At 35.2% G+C, this 20157-nt stretch overlaps 1 pseudogene; it reads right to left on the bottom strand.

Moving 5' to 3' along the window:
* Positions 1-814: 814 nt before the first annotated feature.
* Positions 815-20157, bottom strand: part of LOC122329215 — a 41759-nt pseudogene continuing 22416 nt past the window's right edge.

Raw genomic sequence — 20157 nt, 5'->3', positions numbered from 1 at the left:
TTTTATTCATACTATTTTGAAAGAGTTTTTTCTATGATGATTTTGAAATAGGTTTTATTATTTATTCATTAAAATGAATTAAAATAATCTTTTTTAAAATGGTATTTAGCTATAATAACTAATTGCAACACTGAAGTAATTTGTCATTCATCAATTATATCATCTATTTGTAGCATTATTAATTTATAACTTTATATATATATATATATATATATATATATATATATATATATATATATGTATATATATGAACTACTATAATTCTTCTAGCTAAGTACTAATGTTTTTCAGAACATATTATCTACAGTAAGGCTGTGACCACCAGTTACAACGTCTCAACATCATCAAGTGCACTTTGCTTGTACAGTTTAATTGAGTAATCTTATTTTTCCATGTCTGTTAAGTTCATCATGCCTTACAACTCCACTCTCATGTCCTGAGCTACAAACATGCAACCTCTCTGGACAAAGTGGTCCAGGATCTGCAGAAGTGGCCACACCCCACAGCGGAGTAATTCTCTCTTGCTGTTATTCCTACCTTCAGGCACGTTGAGCTGTCAGCCCTTCACACACTAGGAGCTCCCGTCGCTGCCTGCTGTCTTATCTGCATCCACAGCCACATAAACTTGTACACGCCGGCCGTCAATACCCTTCACTCTGGCTGTCTGTTCTCTCACCAGATTCACTCTCAAATTGATTTACTGCTGGAGCTATTAGGATCCCCGCACAGCGTGCCATCATATTGAGGAGGAGAGAGACTCGCACATGTTGTGGCACTATCATAGGCTCAAGCATGTCACATGTGCTGGTTAGGTTCAAGTGGTGATTCTGTCGAGAAATAGAGATTCAGGAGATTTAACACTGGGATTAGGCGTGCTTTGTAATGTTGTCTGTTTTGCACTGCTGTTTTGTAATAATTTTTCGTCTAACCAAATGATCGTATTAAAACTTATTAAAACAATTACTGTAGCATACATAAATAAAGATTAAAAATTACTTTAATATTATATATATATATATATATATATATATATATATATATATATATATATATATATATAACACACTCATATATGGTTACTGTTGAAGTACAGTGTACTTGTATGGTGACCTCAACATTGATATCTAGCATTCGAAGACGTTTCCTCTCTATGCTATTTGTAACTTAGAGAAGTGAGATACATTTTCTCATGTTGTCAAAGTCAAGTTTTCTATTTATTTATTATTTTGCTATGTCACAATTATGAGGCACTATAGATTTATGCTTACACTTAATGTTACAGATATATACGCTACAAATATAAGTATAACCTCTTAATATCAAGTTAGCTTCATAACTCATAATAATATTAATGCTAATAAAAATAAAATGCTTCCATGACCACCAAATCAGTGTACAAATTATTTTTGAAGAACTTATGAAGTGACATGAACACTTTTTGCATCCTGAGAATAAGTTTAAATTTTAAGTCACATTTAAAAAGAAAGCACAAGTTTAAAATTCTAAAGTATTTTACAATACTAGTTTTCTAGTTTTTGATTAAAATGGAGAACTTCTTTTCATAAATATTATTCTATCATTACAATTTGTTAATTATTAATAAAGATAAATCAATATCATAAAAAAGAAAAATGTTTACTTTTTCTGCCCTCTCCTCTCTCTGTAACGTACAAACATTAATTCAGATGTATTTAGAAGTTCCTCTTCCAATAAATATAATTTCAAAGTATTAATATACAAGTTAATACACTTGACATCCCCAAAATGTGCTTGTGTAAAATTTCAGTATGCAAATATCTCTTTTTTTCTCTCTACGTTATTTAACGACTCACTCCTTGCCATATAGTCTAAGATCGTCAAATGGAAACTACAAATGTTATCAATCATATAAATGTGGCGATGTAGTATGTAGTACAAAAGCTGTTTCTGGAGTTCAAAACCGAGTTATTCCTAAGCAGAGACTACTGCGGGCTGTTCAAGTTTTCTTTCTCAGTCTCAAGATTCATGACCACGATTCACCCATCAAGTGTAACATTGTCTACAGGCAGAACACTCTCAGACCACTGAAGCAAGCAAAAACAAAAAAACAGTAAAGCAAAATGGTTTGAGTGATTGCTTTCATATATATAGTCATGTTTTTCTCAGCTTTTAGGTCCTTGGGACTTTACAGGGAGTATAACTGTGCCTTTGAAAACAGTAAATATCCGAGGCCCTACAGAGAAGCAGAAAGGAAATATCGAGTGTAAATGGAATGACAGTAGAAAAGCAGCCATGGAAACGACTCTCTCCCATGGTAAGCTCCACAGCTAAACTGAACAGATACAAAGCTTGTGGGTATTTGAGAAGCGTGGTGGAGCTGAGGTCCCGCAGGGCTTTTGTGGCTTTTAGGCTCTGGTGCCTTCTTCTTCCTCTCTCTCCATCTCACTAGCTGCTCACCTGAGTATGAGCTGGATATTGCAGTCTCTTTGTATTCATCTTCCCACTCAAGTCTCTCTCTCTCAGAGCTCCTGCACTTCTCCCTAAACACTCAGTTCTGAAAAAGGACAATGTGTGTGCGTACTGCTATACTTTTCCACACTCATAAATACCTTACAAAATCATGGCCTGGTCTTACTCACAAAAAGAGATTTTATGGAACTTATTTGCAGTGATGAGATAGCAGTGTTGCATAAATCTGTAAACGCTCAATCAAATGAATGAATCCCTGTTACAACCCTCGGGTACCGTTACTGGTAATAAAATGTGAATTATTACTATAATTTATTATCGTATCGTTAGAATTTAATTAGCTGTGTATTCGCTTAAAGTAAAGGCACACAGATTATCGACGTCGTCTGTTAATCACACACAAGATATATGAGGTAAGAGAGTCTCTTCGCCAACTTTCGAGACTTGACGCGCTCTACATGTAAACTATATTTCATGTTTGTTTCCTGTGATCGCATGTTTTTTCAACTTTTTAGAACACTTCGATTTCTCTGGTAGTGGGCGGAATGGCAATGCTCAAAAGAGTTAATCTCATTGGCTGGCGCTCGCCAAGTTATCGTCCCTGCTTTGATTTCAGCAAATCAATTTGAGTGGCGTAAGCTCGTGGTGTGTTCAAGAACCAGCAACCTTGTAACAACTAACGAGTTGGCATGTACGCACGCGGTCAAGCTACTCATGTCACTTTTAATAATATGCGTTGTTTTTCACCATTTGTCTAACCACTACCGTGATTATTCAATGTTCATTTTCCGAACCCTCTCAGCGGTCCGATGGTTTTTCATTCAGCAGTCGCGTGAGAGCTTCCCAGCGCTCAAGAAGCAGTAACAGTAGCGAGGTAATTAGCATTTCATTCAGACCAAATCAAAGACCAGCAAGTGGGCTGGGCAATATGCTAATGCTAGCATAAAATGGCCAGGACTTTTAGCGCTCCTGCTTTCAAGTTTCTCTTTCTATTGAGAAGTCAACCTTTATATACACGTGCAATACTTCAGATTTTAAAACTTTGCATGTATGTTAGTCACTTCATGAGCTGTTATTGCCAGAATGGATGAAAGAGTCACTTTTAATCCATAATAAATCATAATAGACCGCCACTTTAAAATTGAGGACAAAAAAATTGCACATTAAATTTTACAAAGGCATACATTTATAAGTTTATGCAATATCATGTTCATAATATAATGCCTTCATTTTGTCATTTTCATTTTTTTACATTATGGCGTGACTGTTACTGATGTCAAAAGACAATGTGGCGTTGTATATAACCTTGCTAAATGTAATACTATTCCATGTCTCATTATAGTCTATTTTTTATTTTTAAATATTTGTTTGTAGAAATATGAGTATCTATTAAGAAAAATACGAACATAGCAAACATCTATGAAGCCAAACGGCCCGAGTGAGTAGTATGAGCTGCATGTGTTTTGTGAGATTCCACCCAGACACATTATCCTCCAACTTTATGTTTCAAGAGCTTCCTCCACAGTTCATTTCCTACTTTATCGACTATTCTTCCTCCCATCCATCTCTCACACTCTCTCCTTATCCTCTGGAGCCTGGGAAAGGGCAGTGAGACATTGAAATCCATTGTGCATCTGATGGATCTTTCACGGCCGGCCAAGATGTCTGCGGTTACCTGTGTACCTTTGCTGCTGTGGGCGTCTAAATTCAAGTGAGGACCATTAATACACACATGCCACTGTGTGAGCACAGGAAAGGGCAGCGTTTACACATGATCTATGCCTGCTGCTTCCTGCTACAGGCTTCTAATCACTGCATCTATACCGCTGGCAGTCGACACTGGACGATACACTTAAAACTCTCTCCTGTTAACTGTGTTCTTTCCTCCCAGACATGTGCTGTCGGGAAAGGCTGCGTCTCGTATAAGTGCGTGATGGTGAAGTGTGCTTAATCAGTTTACAAAGACAAATCGTTTTCAGCCTTGGTGAGAAGCGCTTCATCAAAGTGAGCCAAAAAGAGGGCAGAGCAGCTGGAAAGAGAAAACAGAAAAAAAGTAGAAAAGAAAGAAAGTTATTTGAGGCAATCATGTTGAAAGTGCGAGAAAACTTTAATGGAGCATTAATGGCGTTTATAAACTGGAAAAGTGCCATGTTCCTTCTTAGGGACAAGTTCACTTGGAAAGTCGAAGAAAATTCTGTCATCACATCTACTCATTTACAAAAACTAGGCCTAAAGGAGAAAGTTTGAAGTAGAAACCACTTTGTGACAACTACAACATTTTAGCTCACTTATGGAGCTCTAATTATAGTATTTCCTGGCTATTTTAGTCATCCATTTATATTAGAATTTCATTGTTTTTGCATAAATATATATAAAAATTAATCTGATTTAAGAGTAAAACACATGTAATTACAGCAACCTAAAAAAAATGGAAAGTTTGTACTCATCCAGAGATGTAAATGTTTTGTGTAAGTGTAGGATTCCGTTACCTGCTCACCAGACGAATCATTTGCAGTAAATGGGTGCACCGTCAGGATGATAGGCTGTCATGTCAATCCACAGCACTCCAGTCCATCAACTGTGTAACAATGTCATATTTCGTAAGAAACAAATCCCTCAATCATCAGTCCTCTGTTATGTTCTCAGTTAAGAAACAGATCAAACGCACGATATGTAAAAACGGTTCCAACTTTGATTCTGAGAACAAATACACGTTTGAGATTCAGGTTTCACATGTAATGATGGAATTTGTTTTCTCACAAACTTTCTCTGGCCTTTCTACTTGGAGCCAAGATGTTAACTGATGGACTGGAGTGGTGTGTGCGTTGCTTGAGTATTACTGTGATGCTTTTAATGGCTGTTTGGACACTCATTCTGATGTAGCACCAATTCATCGAAGAACATCCATTGGAAGAGCAAGCTGACACAATGCTACATTCAAATACAGGTAACATGCGCATTATATACTGTGTATATGCTACTGCACTTGTGCCACAGACTCTCATAAACATACCATGATTGACAGAATTACTGCGGTATAGGTGGAACACGGTGATGCTAATCTAACTTCCCAGTTCCTGCAGAGAGAATTGCCGAATGACCTATGCTGAGGACACGCGCGCCTTACGCTCTGTGGCCGAGTGAAAGACTACTGATTGACTGCAGAGAATAAAGACTAACGAAATATGTGCTCTGCATAGCCTCAAATCTATGGCGGCTCTCTCTAGCAATAATTCAGTCTCATCTCGACGTGTGAAACCGGAAGGCTATTATAGTTCATAGAGTTTTAATTAAGCTCGATCTTTCGAGGCTCATACTTAATGCTGAATTGCAGTACATGAAGTAAATGTTGACTGGATTGAAATTAAGAAATCTGTTCAGATCTGAACATAACGTATTCACTAAGCATTTAAATCAAGAATCAACTTAACGTCTGACAGTGACTATGAGAATGATAGTTTTGTTGGATTCGTGTGTTTTCTGAGACCAGTTTAGTTTTGATTTTTATGATGAAAATAAAATAATGACTGTAGTTTTGGTTACATATGCTAACCCTATATTTGTTTAATTGTGACAGTTTAAGAGAGAATGTAGTCTCTGCAGGAGACAAGACTGACCACTCATTCCATGACGAACAAATTATTTTTGCTCTATCATCATGCATGCTCTCTTTATTTCTCGAGTTTTTCATCCCTACTATGTGTTTTTAGTGTCTTATGAAGATATGATAGAAGGTTATAAGCCAATTTCACTCACTGAAAAAAGGCTATTGCGTTTTTATCTCGGCAATTTTGACTTTTCTTTTTTTGTTATTCTCAGAGCAGGCTTCCATACAAGAGAGAGACTCCAAAGCCCTTTTGCTGGCTCCATTATAATGTTAACATTCAGGCATGATAGCTGCGTGATCTGGACTTTGTAAAACTATGTTCCTCGATTAGATGCATCGTTTCCATCTCTTCATTTAAGTGCACAATTACTTATGTTTGAGGTCCTGCAGTAGGTATAAGTCAGAACTGGCATTTTCCAAAAGCTCAGTCGCAGTTGTGCTCATCACAGTTTGCTTTATTGTCACTCCAATAAGTTTAAAGTCACTGTTCTATACACCACTCAAAACACATTTCGTGAAATTGTGATTTTGCAGTTCAAATCCTCAGACAAATGCACACAAGTATATTTTTTTGTGTATGTAACAGGATAACGTTGTAAATTGCTAATAAGACAGGAGCTAGTGTATTTTAGCAATGTTGTACAGTCTCATTTTGTTGACATCTCTACTATTTTTTGAGTGAAGTAATATTACGCGCTTTTTAATCTAACCACCTGTGACGGAAATATCATGTTTTCATTCATGTTTGGATAGTTTGCTTTGCAGAGTGCGCTCACTGACATGTTGCCATGTCCATTTACTATAAAGCAAGCATTTATTGCTTTCTTGTTCGGGGTTGGGCTCCAGCCTTGATAAAGCGAGCCAGGTCTTTAAAGCAGACAGGTGCTGGTTGTTGTTGTATGTTGGTTACAGTGGCTTATTTCAGAATAACGATTTTAAAATGGCATTTTGATATAACTCAGATTATGGGCTTATTCTTATTTGCTGATTATTTTTTTAGCAAGATCATCTTTAATAAATCACAGATCAAGACGCCTTGTTCCCTAGGTAAATACCAAAGAGTTGCTCATGTGTGATAATTTATTCAGTCATCACAACAATACATAATACTATTCCTGATTTTCAATGTGCAATATAGTTTATATATTTTCTAGTGCTCTTAGTGAATGTTTTAGCAGCATGATTTGTGAATGAGCAACTACTGCTGCTTTACTAACTGTAATATTTGTTTTGGAAAACGTTGATAATGTTTGGACTGATGAATAATATCAAGTGATATTTCTTTCTATGCATTTCTCTCTTACTGAATATACTGTCCTGTGAGCAATAACTATGTATTAATAATGTCTGTCTTGCACGATATTGCTTTCTAAACTCATATATCTCATATCTTTTGCAGATAAATTTAATAAAGATACAGCTTGATCCAGCCTGGATCAGCTACCGAATGAATTTAAATACACATTTTGTTGTTGAATGATTAAGTAGTTGTCACCGAAGTAAACACTCTGAAATAACTCAACTAAATATTGAACTACTGAAAAGTTCTGACTAACTTTTAATAGCGTGTTTAAATGTATGTATCTAATTTTATGTTTGTTCTTCTCTGCATGTGCATTTGAGAAATCTGAAAGTAAGTCGTTAGTGTGTTGCCAGATCTTTCTATTAGAAATGCTTTATCTTGGAAATAAGCCACAAAACCAAAAATATAGCGACTGCTGCTGCCTGCTTTTTTATTTCTGTGAAAGCCGGATGGGTTTATTGGTCCAAAGTTGCTTAAAGGAAGTCATGTTGTGTTTACCATGAGTGTTAGTCAATGCAATTTTCAAACCACACATAAAACTGTAATTTTGAGGATTAGCTACCGTATTTAAATTCGGTTGTCATTCCTAGAACTCTACAGTGCGTGTCATGTTCTGGATTAAATTCCTCACTGTTGGTGAAACTGGCAAACACCAACTCTCATCTCACAAGCACTCATCCCATCCCCTATTCCTCCTCTAAGTGATCCAATCGATCAAAGCTTCACTATGTTCATGACACAGCTCTGACACCCGGGCACATTTCTCTGTCCTTAGGCACTCTATGAAATTAAAGATCCGAACATTGAATTAAGCCAGCTGAAAGAGCTCCACCCTGGTTTATGAATCAATTACAGAACATCCCTGCTTTAGTACATCACTCTCTCTCTCTCTCTCTCTCTCTCTCTACCCCTGTTCGTACAGTATGGCTGCTAAACATACTAGTGACTCTAAAGTCATCTTGATGATAGAAAATATTCAAGTTTTTTTAAATGAGCAGAATGATATTTACCTAGTCGGAATTTAGAATTCAGTATATGGATCAATTATACCTTTCCTATCTTTTTTTGCAGAAATGTGCCAGATTAATTTTGGTTTATAGCAATATCTGGCGCTCTGCATCACCGGTGACTGTCTGTAATCAAAAAGTCACGGATAGGTTATTGCTGACAGGACAGTCGTAGTACACTGCAAAAAAATGCTTTTTAGCTTCGATTTTTTTTTTTTGTCTTGTATCCATTGAAATATCAAGAATTTTGTAGACAGAGTAAAAATGATTATTTGCTTTCCAGAAAAAGAGACTTTTGATTGAGCAGGCAGAATAATTTTACTTCGTGGGGGTAGGCAAAATGTCTTATTTCAGAGCAAGATCCATTTAGTTTGTTCCATTGTCAGATTATTTATCTTGATTCAAGTAAACACGCGTGAAATGATTCACTACAAGTTATTTTCTAAAACAAGATAAAAATTTTTACTGGTCTAAGCAATTCTTGATATAAATTTTTTTATATTCTTGTTTGGAAACCACAAAAATAAACATCATTGATATTATCAAATCATATATTCTAAAAACATTAATGGCAAAAGCACCTGACAAAGTTGTCTATATGTGAAAAATAATTATCTCAATACCCTAACAACAAAATATTAGCTTATTAATAAAATATTAACAAATTTTTGTTGCAATAAATGTAGTATAATTTAGTTTGGTGTTTGAGTGCATATACTTGAGTTCTCACGTCAGACATGAATTCTTAACCCAGGCCACTCACTAATTTTAGTCGGTGGGGCGTCTGACACGACTCTTCCCGCATGCATCTGTTGTGAATGGTTAATATATGCGTGTGTCATAAATTCTGAGCAGAAGTGGACTGTGCATGCAGCAAAGGTCAGAATGCGTCTCTGCTCCCGGTAAACGGTCGTCAGACAAAGTCTGTTAATTTTCCATCTACTAAGAGGTCCGCTTCATTGCCGTGCAAAGGCGTTGTATATCTTTTCTTGTGAACAGGAACAGTAATGGCTACTTGCAAACCTGTTGCACTGCCTTTTAGCGGCGGGCGGCCGCCATACAAGATCACGTTTGATTTGGTTAATTCAGTGGGCAGGTGCCTGCTGTGGATACGTTCTGTAAACCCACTTGAATTTATGTGGATGTTTACAGGAGTCGGATTACTGGGCCGTGTGATTGTCCGGCGCTGTACCTTGGCGCCGGTAAATCTATACACCGTAACTGCTTGCTGTGGCAGATCAATGCCTTTCTGTGAAAGACACAGCATACATAAAACAGCCCACCTCAGTGGGGCCAGAAATAACGTGCACCGTAATGTGTATTTGCTTGCTTGCTATGGAAATTTCGCCAGAGTTGCATTTTCTGAAGGGAATAGAAAGCACTTACAAAGCAGCGAAAAGTTTTAGGTAATCTTAGGTTTCTCATGTGAAGGAAATGTTAAGTCGGGAGCCACCTTGCCTTGTTATGCTGTCACGATACTCAACATGTAACTTTGATATAATTCAACTTGCACAAATATCAACTTTCAATGAGGCTGCAAGAAGGACATCTCTTTATATCTTGATTGCAAATAAATCTTATAAGTGTCACAACTTTAAGATTCAGTGGTATAATTGTTGTTTACTACCTGTATAATAATAATAATAATAAGAAGAAAGAGAAGAAAAGAAGAACGTTTTGGATATATATTAATAATAAATCTAAATTATTTAATAATAATACAATAATGATTATTTGTTTATTATTATATTATTAAGTTTATTTGTAATGCAATTTATTTTTTTAATATTTTAGGAATTTTGTAGTTATTTAGGTATTTTATATGATATGAGCTTTGTGTGTGTTATTAATAAAAAAACAACAGCAACAAAACAGTACACTTCTTCCTACCTATAGTAGCACCATTAAATTATAACAGGTTTTAAATGCATTTATCATTGGGTATGTAGATTCTATATTTTTATTTTGATTCTAAATTATTTATTATTATTATTATTTCTATTTAAATTATTAGTGTTTTTTTATTTTTTATTAAATTAATTTAAATTAGAGACCACTTGCAACTGAGTATATTGTAAATATTATGTGCACGAGTTTTGTTGCAGGTATTGAAATCAACTTATTTAATAAGAGAAAAACAAAAATAGAAATGTCCTAAAACTTTCCAAAGACACGGTGTGCTTTAACTTTTCACAAACTGCACTCTTCACCCTAAAACTTGCATATACATTAAATGTATAAGTCCAAACTATACAGACAGACAGACAGACAGGCAAGAAGTCTTGAGGCACCTGCGTGTCCCACTTTACCCGGGAGGAGCTATAGTGATCTGTGTCCTCACATCCGTGTAACTACATGATCTTGTTAACACTCTAGTCTAGCAAGAAGTGCAAGCGATGCAGCGTGCACTGAATGTAATCATACCACGGCCAATCACATTTCATAATATATGCATATCATGTAGTTAATGGCTGGCTTGCAGAGATCTTCCTGAAGAAATCAATTTAGGTTTGTGCACGTATAAGTGATTGTGGCGTGTTGCCTGTGCATGTGTGCGTTTACGCTGCCTCTCTCTCTCTCTCTCTGCTCATCTTTCAGTGTTGATTGGATTCTGCCAGCTCATCCTTGCTGGTGCATATTGAGTGGAAGAAAGACGCACTCCACTGTTTCCTGGATCTTCCTGTACACGCGTGCCTTGGGAGAGAGAGAGAGCTGAGGAGAGAGCGTCAGGTGTTTTGACGTCTTATGCACTCCTGGGTGCAGGTGTCAGTGCTGCCACCGTGGTTCTGGGGATTGACTGCAATGCATCATGGAGAGTGGCCCATCACACAGGTACAGATCTCTGAAAAGGGGCGATAGTTCATGATGCATACTTTTATGTAGCTCGCGTTGTTTCTTTCTTTTATAGCGTTTTTCCTCCTCAATTGTAAGCCACAGAAATACGCAGTTAATTTGGTCTTGAACTTCTTAATGTATGGTAACCTAACGATTTAGGCGATGCCAGTTTATTTTCTAGTATATCATGTGTTGGGGTGAGAAAGTTAATGTTATATTGAAACGTTCAGCATTCACGAATAATAGCCGATGCTGATACGATGTCTGTTGTGATATTTGCATAACCAATTTATGGTGGTTCATTTTTTATATCTATTTGCACGATTGTCATCAATATTTCCTCTATTCCTCACTCATTTATTTATTCATTTATTATTAATATTCAAAACTTTAATTGTTTTTTATTGATAACCATATGACAAGCTTCATCATCAATAGAGCGTATGTAATGTAGTAGTAGTAATAATAATAATAAGCGTATTTGTGAATTATCAATTTTTATTATTGTTTTATTAAACATTTTAGATTTAGAAATATTACAACAAAGCCTGAGATCCACGATCAGTAAATAAACACAATTTAAAAGATGTTCAGATATTTTTATACATTTATTTTGATTCATAAATAAGTTATGGTTATTATTCTGACATTTATACACACACAAATCATGACCATATAAATTTTTAAAGGGATTTTAATAAATAAATAAATTTTATATATATATATATATATATATATACCATATATATATATATATATATATATATATATATATATATATATATATATATATTTATTATTCTTAATTTATTTTAAATAAATGATTAGAAATAATTAGTAATTATTATTCAGACATTTATGCACATATTTTAAATATTTTTTTTTAGTTTTGAATAAATGGATTTTAATAAAAAAATTATATATATATATATATATATATATATATATATATATATATATATATATATATATATATATATATATCTTCTCTCTATTTCTATACGTTGTTTTTGTAGTAATATCTATGCGGATTATATAAAGAATATGATATTATACTGCTAATATTCTATAATTATAAATATAACGCATTATATAATGTAAGTTCTGCAGTGGAAAATTGAAAACCCTGATGCTGCATAAAGTCTTAAAAATATGAACTTACTTCTGAACTATATTTAACTATCTTTAAAAGCCTTTAAAGGCTCGCCGTTTTTCTTTCAGCAAATACAAGTCTAGATTTTCTGATTTCAGTCCTCTTATATTTTCCCGAAATCTTAGCCATATCAGAAAAGATTTAATTCCATATTTAATCTGGGATTAGCTTTTAACTTTCCATGGAAGTGCATAAAATCAGGTAAGAACAAGCAGCATTAGAGGAGTGCTGATGTTTAATCCCATCGGAAAGGTGCACATGTAGTAGTTAAGCAGTGAATCGTGTCGCCCAACAGCTGGCGATTATGAAAACATTACACGCGTCTGCTCACAGATGCTTAACGGCGTGCACGGGCGCTCGTCGCCATGCAGCGAGGTCGTAGAATATTACATGAAGACGTCCTACCAGCTGATGGATTATGTTAAAAGGAGAGGTATGTGCCGAGCGGAAGATAAATGCAAAAGCGGAGGATGAAGAGAAAAAGGCGGGAGGAGCTTCGGGTGATATAAATGAGAGGCGCGGATAAAGCCACAGCAGCAGCTAACCGTGGAAACCACCAGGTGCACACAGGGACCAAAAGATGGAGAAAGAGAGCTAAGATCAATGCAAAGAATGGATGGGAGATATTGGCCATTGGCCCTAATTCACTGATGCGACCATGTGGGATTTCAGTCTGTGTGGAAGCCGGTGAAATCGAAAAAGACCAGAAGAGGAATTGCATGGCAGCAAGCAATAGAAAAAGAATAGGAGAGAGGAACAGGGTTAAGGGAATAATGAAGCAGCACAAGAGACATCATCATTAATCACAATAAACACAAAGCTTTCCTCGGTCTTTTTCCATTGTTTGAAAGTTTAATTTTCTTTGGCTTTCGTTTTTCTAGTTTTTCACCGCTTGCATCATGCGTCCTTGTCTCATAAGGTTTCCTGATTTATAAATTAGAAATGATAAAATTGCCACCATTGCCATGCATTGTTAATATTATTATTAAGTTGTTATCGTCATCATTATTTGATTTGTTGGCAATTTATTATCATACTTATTTTAATGTGTATTAGTAGTTCTCGGATATATTTGTAGTTCATTTTATTGTTTGGTTTTAGAAATGAGAGTTGCTTATAGCTAACTAAAACTGAAAATGAATAAGAAAAACTAAAAAAAAAAAAAAATCATGTTTTCTTCCAATGTGCACTCTAGTCAATTCCAAATGAAAATATTCAAAAATAGCTCTAATATGTATTACAAAACAATATAATACAATAATAGAATTTTAACAATTTTTCTCAATTTAATTTGCAAAATAATTTATTTTAATTTACAATTTTAATTTAAGCTACTGTATTGTATATATATATATATATATATATATATATATATATTATATATATAAATATATATATATATATATTTGTGTGTGTGTGTGTGTGTGTATGTAATCTTATATAAACATAAAGACTCCATATAAAAAAAAGCAATTCCAATCTTTGACAATATGCACTAATAATGTGTATTTCTTTTTGAAACCAGAGTTCTGGGTGGTACATGTTGTTTCCCACATTAATGAGCATGAACTGAACTGCCACAGAATTCCAATTTCTAAGCTTTATGGGCTCTTAAGATGTTCTTCAAGATGAAATGCTTATAATGTCTTATTTTGACTCGTACATTTCTTCAGGATTCGCCATTTATAGAGGCAGTGCGGTAGAATGGGATCAGTCTGTGATGGATATCTCTAATAATATATTCTGTTGGGAGCCGCGGCCGAGAAAGTGTATGTAGGCATGACATAGTCCAGGATAGTCCTAGAGCCTATTACAGTGAAGAAGAGCTCTGAGTCCTGACAATGAGAACACACGCACCTGGCTACGCCAAACCCGCAGCACGAATCTGATCCCGTGGTCTCGCTACACGTAAACCTGAGAAAATCTTGTTTGCACGGTTGCGATTGCTCCTCAGATATTAACAGCGACGCTGAATAGAAATCGCTATTTATCCTCATGAAAATAAATGTAGTCAATAACAATTCAATGCGACCTGCAAAAAGGCTATTCCATCGTGACTTTCTGTAGTTGAGGGAAATTACTTTTGCCTGACGAAGCGCATGTTGCTCACACTTAAGGTTTGGGAATGGAACCGACCCAGGAACACTAAATATTAAAATCATTTGTGCTGCAGGCATGATTGAAATATATCTCAAACCATACGACAAGCATTGCACAAGAGAGTGTATATTAATACTCTGCCAGAAGACTCCAGCTACTGTGCATCTAGAATTACTTTATTTAAATATTAAAGATAATATCTATTTTTTTCATTATTTATTATTCTATTAATATTTTTATATAACTCGTGAGTACGTTATATTACATTGTATATTTATTGTTTCTTCAATAATTTCTTCAAATTAAAATATTTCTCATGAATTTTCTATTTTTTTATAATTTATTTATTTTTTAAGTTTAATAATGTTATTTATAGGCTGTCATAGTTATAGCAAAAATCTATTATATTTAATTCTCAAATTATATTAAATTTAATTATTTACATTTTAGTGCTTGAAGCTTTCAATAGAAACTAAATAAGTTTAGGTTTTCATTCGGATATTTCTATTTCTTATGTCATCTTATTTTAGTTGTTATGCGATTATTACTTTTATATTGTAACATTCATGTTGAAACCGCTTAAACTAGTCTGAACTGGCCACCTCTGCCAGTTTTAGGATGCTATGAGACTAGCTAAGACTAGCTTAACCAAGACCAGCAGATGATTTTTTTTTCAGCGGATATCAAAGGTCTTGTGACATCATCCACAGCGCAGCATCATTTTGTAAATCTACTTTTCTCTTTGTTCTCCGTGTTTGCAGTGTACTGTACTTCCTTTTTGCCTTTTTCTGTCCTGGCTTTTCTTTATTTTCTCTTCACAGTATGGCGCGGTGTTTAAATACGATGGCAGAACAGATAGTTCCTGGAGCTTCATTAATCATGTGCTGGATATTTCTGTGCCAATTACGGTTATTTTTAGCTGCAGCACGAGGTGCCTGTGAGATTATAAGAAATGCATAAAGAGTAAAGGTGGAAAAGAAATATTCATGTGACTTCAAAGAGTGACGTGGAAAACTGCTTACAGTGGACGTTGTATTGCACGCCATATTACAGGCATAGACGCCAAGTATGCAGACATATTTGAGGACAGGCAACTAAATTGGTTGCCAGGTCTTACATGACTCTACTGATGTTTTGCAGGCAAAAGTATGTGCAGACAATACACACTGGGAAATAAAACTAAACTCGGAGGAAGAAAAGAACACGATAATGAGACTCTGTTCCGCCTTTACACATGGGAAATGATGATGGTGTCTTAAAAGGATGCAGGATGGAAAGGTAAGATGAAAAGGAGAGCGAAAAGGTGAAAATATTCTGTGTGGTGCGTATGCTTAAAAACTCACAACTATTAGAAAGGCAAGCAGATGGCTTTAAATGAATGGTATATAGACCTAAAATCACACAAGTCTTTATGAACGGCAGAAATGTTTCCACACGCTGTATAATTACTTGCAGCCCAAGTGTGTTTCACCATTGAAACAGAGTTGAGAAATTTAGCATTACGCAAATTTGCTCAATGGTGGATGTTCTGTAGTGAATGGGTGGTCAGAATCATCACGGTAATCCACAAGTAATCCGCACCGCTCCAGTCCATCGCTATCATCTCATGAATCAAAAACGCTGTGTGTTTGTAATAGGAAACAAATCCATCATTAAGACGTTTTAATTTAAACTGTCACTTGGCCAAAAACAAGTTCATAAATCACACAAAGTCCATCTCCTGTCGTCCTCTCTCAAATTAAATCCACCAAGATATCTGTGAGCAGTGCGTGATCCCTTCTGATTCAGACGTAAATGACTTTTTTCACCACACATTCGTGGAAAAAGTGGTTCCTGCTTTAGCCAGTAGCAGCGTTTGAATGAAAGCATCATAATTATGGATTCGTTTTTTACATAAACATGCAACGCTTTACTTCTCGGGCATGAACTGACGGACTGGCTTGTTTTGACTTCATTTGACGCGGATAAAATGCTGAATCTCTCTGTCTGTTCCCATGACAAAACGCTCACTCCATCTTTTGGATAGCTTATGAGCTCAAAGAATTTTTCATTTTGGGTGAGGTATTCCTTTAGGTTTTCATGAGAACTAGGGGATAACTCTCAGAGCCGAATGCTCCCAGCAGCAAACAAAAGAGGTTCTAAATCCAAATGAGTGGGATGCGTAGTTGAAAAGCTGTCTGTTACTACTGTAGACAGAAAGATACATCAAGTCATATTGCACAGAAAGTTGAAGATGACAAACTCCCTTTGCCTCCTCTTCTGCACTCCCCTTTGATACAGCTATTAAAAAAGCTCCAGAAGGAGGCTTCCACTGCTTGGGGCGCTTCAGAGAGAGAGAGAGAGACTTAGCTTGGTTAGGCCCGGATCAGCACAATATTCTGCTGTGGTGGGACCAAAAATACAGTAAATGTGAAAAATTATTTTTCATTGTGTATTGTGTTTTTACGTGGAATATATTTTAAATGTGATTTATTTCATGTATGCAATGCTGAATTTTCAGTGTCAAGCATAATCCTTCAGAAATCTCTCTACGCTGCTGGAATAATTCTTTTTTATGATTGTTCAGAAAACAAATAGACACATATTTTGTATCTTTACTGTCACTGTAAAAACAATTAACGCCTCTTGAATAAATATAGTGCATGTCCTGTGTCCTGTTTCCTCTAATAATATATATATATATATATATATATATATATATATATAATATATATATACACACACACAAAACACGCACATATATATATAATTTTATTTCTGTATGCTGTTGATGTGTTAATGGGTTATATAAAAAGATCCTGCTGAGATATGAGGCATAAGTTGGAGAGGCTGGATAGAAGGCAACAAAGGTCGAGATGTTCTGCTGCTCTTCGGCTTTTTTTTATTAGATACAGGCAGTTTATCGTGCTGTCTACTTCTTTCTTATTCGCCCCTCTGATCCTCTGAGGGAATTTCGGGCACCCTATGGAAGCCACCGACCTTCAGCGAATGGGTAGTTGAGCTGGTGGTGGTGCACAGGCCTTACACAGCAGCTGCAATACTCAACGGGACAGCAGTTACAGAAGATCGCCAGCATCTCCTGAGGTGCTGGACTGGCCGTTCCAGTAACTCTCTCATACTGAGTTTTCACTGTTCCTGAGATGGAAACGCCAGATCACGCCAAAGAAAACAAAGGGACGGTCGGGCGGTCAGAGCTTTGTCCCTGGCAGACGCTTGATCGCTCAGCAGGGATCGCGATGGAGTCTTACCCAGACTTAGCGCCGATGTGTCAGGCCCAAACAGCAGAAATACTAAGATGCTTCCAGAATTGTGAAAACCCCATGTAAAGCAGATTCAGCTGCCGCGAGTGAGCATAGCTTAACTTCATCCAGACTGGTGAATCCAAATTAAACCTGTTAATAATTGTGCATATTCATTAGTGTATGAAGCAAAAAGTCAAAAAAGACTTTTTATAATGCTAAGCAAAAATTAGATTAGATATAATGCATATGTTTATATATTACTTTTTAAGGAGTAAAATACTTCTTTGTAAAGGACATTTAAAATGATTGTATAGCTATTTGAAATAAACCAAACATTGAGAACGTGTAAAATCAAATAAAAATATGCAAACTGAGTTGTAAAGGCAATATTTTAGTTTAATTTTTAAACTTGATGTGCAAAACAATGTGAAAACATATATATATATATATATAGTGAGGCATATATATATATATATAGAGAAAGACAATAGAGTATTGTTTATGTTATATACATATATATATGAGAACAAGAAAATAGAAAATATGTAATACAAAATGATTCAAAATATTACAAAAATTCCAAATTTTATCTTTAATAGTATTACTATTGTTTACTATTTTCTTTTTCTTTTTAAGTATTGTACTGACAATTACTTAGAAACAAAAGATACTCCGCTGGAAAGACGCGATTCAGTAGCTGGTTAGTACTTTACAGGGTCACGTGAGGCGACACGCCCGCCAGCTGTAACATAGTATTGATCTTATAAACACTGTGGTTGTTTACTGAGTCGTGTGGAAGTGTTTATGAGGGTTATCAAACAGTTTATACTGGCCTTGGTGGTTAGTGTTTATATGATGCTTCTAATTTAACGCAGATGAAGACCACCGTGCATGTTTCAGTGCTGTCTGGCTGTAAAACACTGTAGATTTTAAGTGAAATCCCATTAACACACTTTGTGATTTATACGGGACTATGACTTCATGATTTTACTGCAGCTTTTTTTTTTTTATCGTTCCATCAATATAGCTAACGCAATTTGTAAAACAGCGCTAGTCCATCCTGATGTTAAAAGTCAATATGAAATGCTACTTTAATTCATTATCATTTCAGTATCATATAATCCAAACAGATCTTTGCATTGATTAGCAGTAAATGAAAAATGGTTTCTAAACATTACCTAAAAATGCTTCTTTCACTGTTTATATTTTTAACTATTTCTTCATACTTTTTAATAAATAAATCATTCAAAGTTAATGCAGAAATAATACTGAAATTTTTACTTATTTTACTTGTAACATTTTTTAACTACATATTTCAATTTTATATATAACTCCAATTATATATTCCAATTTAGGTCAAGTTTTTTCTTTAATTTAGATTTTGACCCAATCAATTTTAATGCTTTGCAACACTTAACACAACACTAGCTGTTAACCGCCAGTTAACAAGAATCAACTATACAAATATATTACCCTAGCATTGCACTTCAGCAATTAATAATGCATTATTAAATCTTACAAGCTATGTTTGTTAACACACCATCGCACTGTAAATCAAGATAATTTCAAACAAGGCATTTTATTAACCAACAGTAACAAAAATTACTTAATAGTAAACAAACATATTAATTACTTGCTCGCATATTACTCAGTACATTAACTGCAAAGAAAGTATAGTGTTACTGGCTTATTTGTAGTTTAGTTTCTATTAAAAGTAAATTGCTGTATTTTACGCCTTTAACCGTATATTTTTACATTAGCTTATATTTACATCCAAAGGTGCATAAGATACCTCAATATCAGTAAAAGAAACTTTTAAATGCACTTCCATATAAAATGGCAATATTTGGCAATACAATGCTTTCATATTACTTACTGTAAACATATTACTGTAAACCATTTCAACTGTATATAGTAGGTACCTTCATGTAAGTAACACTTTGTGTGGGTTTTGACAGACAATTTATTTAGCTAATTTTCAATGCAATGCTCATGAATAAACAGAACGAGCCTGCTGAATGTAGCGCCACAGGCACTATGATACGCGTTTACTGAACTCTTTATAAATGAGGTTGGTGATTCGTCGGAGCACTTGAGACGACTTCTTTTGACATTTTGTCATTCACAGCAGGTCACCCAACTTAGAATATATTTAACTAAAACACCTTTGTCCTTATCTTGCCCTGTTCTCCCACAAAAATGCCTTGTATTTCAGAGACTTTTGGCACACAGAAGTACTCATGGCACATGGAGTCAAGTGAGCTGCTATCTTATCTGAACACCAATTGATATACAAAACTGTAGCACTCACTGTACGCCATGAAATATACATCAGGAGCGCTTGCATCCAGTATTGCTTTTCCTCCAATCCGCCCTGTTTAATCTCAAAGCTCTTTGCAGGTGGAATACATATATTTCAAAATGACTTCTAAACCACTCAGGGGATTCAAGATTGATTTTTT

Source organism: Puntigrus tetrazona, chromosome 23 (assembly GCF_018831695.1).
Source record: "Puntigrus tetrazona isolate hp1 chromosome 23, ASM1883169v1, whole genome shotgun sequence".
Taxonomy (NCBI): Eukaryota; Metazoa; Chordata; class Actinopteri; order Cypriniformes; family Cyprinidae; genus Puntigrus; species Puntigrus tetrazona.
The sequence above is the reverse complement of the archived record's forward strand: the minus strand, read 5'-3'. Positions and strand labels throughout refer to the sequence as shown.